Genomic DNA, 6,098 nt, shown 5'->3' with positions numbered 1-6,098 from the left:
TCTTCAAGAGATGGTAGTATAGATCTTTAAGGAGTTTTTTTATTGTACCTTCAACAATTTCAGTAGAGAAAACTTGCGTGAATATTCAATTAATGTGTGTAATTTAATCTATACTAACAAATACTTATAACAATAACATTGCAGAAACATAAACAATTTTTTTTAAAACATGTAATATAAAACAACAATTAATATCATAAGCATAAATTAATGACTATAAAAAACATATCAGGATCTGTAACAATAGAATGAAAAAGAAATGAAAAAATCGAGCTCACTGAATGTATAGTGTCCTCTTAAGGAAATTATTCTCATGTAGTGCCCGAGGTTTAAAGGAATAGATCCTCTCAGAATGGAACAATTCTATTCGCTAGTGCATTGATACAAAACAATGGTGTCAGGAACAAAGTACACGAATATTTAATTGTGAAGAATAAGAAGAAGTATTTCAGAATTTCTTAAGTATTAAAGTCAAGTCACTCGATATAGCACCTTGAGTTCCAAAAAAAAAAGAATTAAAGAGAGTTCATTCAAGTCATTCCTAAGTTCTATTAAGTTTTGGATCAACTTCAAACGATCATAACTTTCACTATAGGATGAGTTAGGAGACCCATAAGATATCAAATGAAAGATCTCTGAGTCCTCTTTCCAACAACACCGAGTTTGCTAATTTTGAAGCTCGTATGATGAAAATATGCCCGTTTGAAGTCAGGTTATCTATTTAAAGAAAGTTACCCAAAAATAGGAGGTGTATTTTAGTCTTTTCCTTATTATCCCCACTTATTCTAAACGTGAATTACACCCAATTAAGGGTCTAAACTGATTAGAATCAGTTTCATTCATCCCCAAAAGCATTTAGGGTTTATAAAGAAGATTCAAGAGTAGAAAAAATTCAAAGTTTCAAGCGTTCGTTCAAGAAATTCAAGATTTCGCCAAGAACCTAGTTCTTTGAGGTATGTAAGCTTCCATAGTGTTGAGTTTGTTCTCCCACACGCCAATCATGTGTTTCTTTTGCGAATCTATCCATACATATTGAACATTAATTCTTGATGAGTTCTTGATAAATGTTCTTGAAGTTTCCTTATCGATTAAGTTTTGATGTAAGATTTTATTTGGGTCAACTTCAAATGACTATATCTCTTAGAATATAAATAGTTACGTAGCCCATACCCTATTAAATTAAAGTTATTTGAATCTAATTTCCAACGCCACCAATTTCATATCAATCCAATTTCTGAGTAAAAAGTTATGATCATTTTAGTAACCTGATACAGTGATGTTACAAATTAGCTGATGGGAAAACATTAAAAAGGATCATTTTTGTCTTTTTACCTCTAAGAAAACCCTAAACGCATTTCTTGACTAATAAAAGTCTCAAAACAATCAGATTTTTATCTTTTAATCCACCATTCTCTTCTCTCTCAAACCCTATGGCAAAACCCTAAGGAAAAATCAAAGTAGAAGACTCCATTCAAGATTCTTTCAATATTTTTCAAGATTCTTTCAATCTTTTTCAAAATTCTTCTTCAAGGTAAGTTTTTCTCCTAAGAATTTCATTCTTTTCAACTCAAATTCCTCCATACAATTATGAATCACTAATGCAAATCATAATCTTGGCCATAGAGATTTCAAGAAACTAATTTAAAAATCTCAAGAAAAGTTCTCTTGATCGTTTATCTTTAAGTTAGGGTTTCAAGGCTTCTAATCAAGTTCTTCTTCAAGATTCTTCAAGAATCTTCAAGAACCTTATTCTTCCAGGTATGTAAGGCTATCATAGTGTTGGACTAGTTCATCTTCACGCCCTACATCTACTTTCAAATCAGTAAAAGAGAAATCTAGTATTCTACCCATAGATTTGAGTATTCTTGAGATAAGTTGATTTTGAGTTCTTGAATTCTTGATTCTTTTAAAATTCTATTCCTAATTATTGAGTTTTTATAATTTATTGATATCCTTGAGTTGATTTGTTCATGTCTATAATTCAGCATGAATCCTATTTTGAGTTATAAATCTTGAGAAGTTTTTCAAAGCCAACACATGAGTTTTAAACAGAGTTTTGAGGAACTAAGTATGAGAATGAGAAGAGTTGTATACATGAGTTCCATATTGTTATTTAGACCCTTGAGTTGAGTTGTTCATACCCATAAATTACCGCACGAACTCCATCAGTTGAATATTTTTTGAGAGGAGTAGTATCTTCAACTTCTAAGTACTTGAGTATTGAGTTCCTAATCATTTTGGATTATATTCCTAATCCTGGGGCTACTACATGTTACCCATGAAGGTCCTTAGGTTGAGTAGTCCATGTCCATAATTCCGCATGAACCCTATGAGTTGAGCAGTCTTGAGAGGAGAGGTATCATTGAGCCCTTGAGTTGAGTGTTTCATGCCCATAATTCCGCATGACCCCTCCTAGTCGAGAATTCTTGAGATGAGTAGTATCATTGACTCCTTGAGTTCTGGAGTTGTTGAGTTCCAAGTATTGAGTTCTATGCATAGTTATTGAAAACCTTGAATTGAGTCGTTCATGTCCATAATTCGGCATGAGCCCTATTTTAAGAAGTCTTTTTACAAATTGTTTTAAAACTTGTTTTAAAGACTTGACCACTGAGTTGAGGAAGAGTAGAGCTGAGTTCATTTTCTTTAAAATGATAAATGGGAACTAAGTATTTCCAAGAGTAAATGCTTTTACATTTAAGATAGGAGGAAACTGAGATTTCCAAAAGAGTTTTGAGCAGTTTGAGTACCATCTCTTTTAAGAGAAAGATTTTTGAGTAATAATCTCAAAACATAGAAAAAGCTATGTTTTTAAACATATGAGCTAGTGTATTTTGGGAGTATTATTGAGCACCGATATGGGGGAGAATTCATACAACTCACAACCCCCATAAACCATGTAGCCAACGTGGGTAGAAAGGGTCATACTTTTTAGATGATTACTTAATGTTTTTTAGCATAGACTAGTGGATCAACTTAGTAGTAGGTTCTATACCCCGACAATGTATAGGACACTTCTGATAGCATGGGCGAGACGTTGTATCATCACATAGCTCATAGTGATGGTTGTCGAATAGAGAATCTCCCACAGAGTTATATTGTATTTTTATATACAAATTGAGTTATTATTGTATTCTTCAATACAATTGAGTTATTATCCATTGTTTCAAAAGTTTTCCATATATTGCATATTTTTTTATTGCTTTATCCTTGAGTATCTTGAGTTGAGTACCTTTGAGTTGAGTATTACATTTTTGAGTTGAGTATCTAATCTTTGAGTTGAGTATCTTATTCTTGAGTTGAGTTTAGTTGAGTGAGTTGAGAAGAGGTAAGTATGTTTCCTATTTATCAAGTTAAAGCTTATGTTTATGCTTTAGAATTCCCCTTACATGCTCGTACATTCCAAGTACTGAGACATTGGGCCTGCATCATTTCATGATGCAAATACAGGTATTCAGGATCATCAACAGGCCTTCATCAAGGTCATGGGATATTCCAGTCAGCTTTGGTAAACCTTTTTATATTCCAGAGGACTTCACCTTTATCTTACATTAGTAGTTTTAAGATGTCGTGGGTCTTGTCCCGACATCCTTCTGTAATAGTAAAGGCTTCATAGATAGAAAGAGTTGAGGAGGTTCTGTATTTACTTTTATTTTGAGTATTGTACAGACTTTTAAAAAGGTTGAGTATTCGAGTTTATTGAATTTATTTCAGTTTTAAGCTTTTGTATGCTTGATTTAGTCTTCTGCTTGTGCCAGCCCGGATGAAGGTTTGCTTAGGGACCACCAACAGTTCTTGAGTGTCGGCCACGTCTAGGGTGTAGGCTCGGGTCGTGACACGAAAGTACTTGTAATGTACAGAGCATGCATGATATTGATATACTAAGCTGAATAAAGTATATAAGCTGAGCAAAGCATAACTGAGCAATGATATAATTTGAACAAGGATATAGATATATAATAATGTATAACTAAAAACTAAACTGGATGCAATGACCATGTACTAATCATGAAGATAACATGTTGAATTGTATTCTGAAGTAAATGCTGAAAACCTGGTCAATGCAATGAGACTCTGACTGTGGGAGCTACTATTAGCAGTCATAAACAATTTGAGCTCAATGTGGAGTCGTATATATACTCCCCATCAAGAGGACCTAATATACCTTGCCGTGGGGTATCGAGGCATGACTGTGGTGTGATCACTGGAGCTGGTGCCCAACTGAGGGGACTTATAAACCTAAGTGGGCGTGTAGTTTTGGGACTTTGAGGGTACGATGAACCCCAGTCCAACTTGGTGCTAAGTCTACTCCCATTTGAATAATTATGAAGCTAAAATGCACTAAATATGAATAGTTCAAAAACTGACATGCTAACTGAGAATGCAACTTTATATACTGAGAATACGACATTCGAAATATGAAGCATGAATTTCTCTCTAGTTGGCCTAGCAAGTATAATTCCTAAACTAGGATAAATTTACACAAGATAGGGTTCTAAGTAATATCCTAGGAATTATACAAAATTATCAAGACACAATTTTATTTAGATCAAAGGAACCACAATCACAATAAATCTTGAAATTCTAGAAACCCAAGGTCTGAATTTTTTTGATAATCTAAAGAACTAACTGAATTCTAGGGACCTAATGGGTGAAAAGAACCCACTAGTAAGATCCCACATACCTGATGACGAAATCTATGGAGAAATCCTTTGGATTTTGGGGCTGAACTTTGAAGAACACTTCTTCTTGTTCTTGAGAGGACTAGATGACTTTTTCCCATTCTTTTCACTCTAAGTTTGTTGATTTTTGGAGAATGAGGGTTCTGGGTATTGTCTGACTACATTATTAGGCTTAGACTTAGTAAAACGACGTAGTTTAGGCATCCAATGACGTAGTTTAAGTGCCCAATACATAGGGAAAATAACCTAATGACGTTGACTTAAAATCTGACGAAGGCCTTCATGATGGGACTAACAGACCGTCAATAGGACCATTGCCCGTCAACTGGGTCGTGGTTGTGACACTTCTCAATATGGCTCTATTTAAACAAGTGTAACATTTTACTCTAAGCTTGGATTTTTGCAAACTCGGTGGAGTTGGAAAGAGTACTCAATGATATTTAATTTTATAGGTCATGGGCCACCTAATTCATTTTATGCTTAAAGATATGACCATTTAAAGTTGACCCAAAAATTAAAGGTTGAACTGCCCCATTCATGGTCCACTTGACGGACCGTGTGAAACACTACGGGTCATGTAGGCCACCGTGGTTCTTCACAGTGAGTTGGGGTTGTACTAGGTCTATTTCACAGCACACTTGATGGACCGTGTGGGGTTCCACGACCCGCAGAGGGCTCTATGGTCCTCCATGCCTGGATGGATGTGATCCACGACAAGGGTGATAGTTCGTGGTCTTGTTCACGGCCCATGGACCCCTTCATGGTTCGACCTTTTTCTCCTGTCCAGTCTTATTTAAATCCTGAGGTCTTAGAATATTTCCCCCTTAGGATCATTGGTCCTCGAATGAAGACTAAATGTCACGACCCAGGGGTACACCCTAGATGTAATATGGCGTACTTGACCCCGAAGGGGTCTCATACAAGCCACTAAGCATATCATAACATAAGATAATAAAAAAGTGCAGAAATTTAAAACATTTTTCCATACAATCGAAGTCTTTCATAAAAGCAAGCGGAAGTCTATAACTCTTTGTATCAAACCATCTAATACAACTTTGAATACTCTTGGGACATAGCCCATACAATAGTCTAAAACATAAAATAAAGACATAAAGAAACTGGTGGCTTTATCCTCGATGCTATTAGGACTCACCAAGTCTTCAACTCCTTGCACTTCTAGAAACCTATCTTCAAGAATGGAACTCAAAATCACCGAACCCTACATTTGATGAGAATGTAGGCAAGAGTATGCGTTAGTACAATAATGTACTAAATATGATAGCTAGCATAAATAATCAACATAAGCATATAAGAGTCATTAGTCAACATAAGACATACACCTTAATAATAAGAGACAACAACATAAGTCATGAACATAAGAGACATCATAACAAGACATAGGTTATAAACATAAGAGAT

Source organism: Solanum tuberosum, unplaced genomic scaffold (assembly GCF_000226075.1).
Source record: "Solanum tuberosum cultivar DM 1-3 516 R44 unplaced genomic scaffold, SolTub_3.0 scf00383, whole genome shotgun sequence".
Lineage (NCBI taxonomy): Eukaryota > Viridiplantae > Streptophyta > Magnoliopsida > Solanales > Solanaceae > Solanum > Solanum tuberosum.
The sequence above is the reverse complement of the archived record's forward strand: the minus strand, read 5'-3'. Positions refer to the sequence as shown.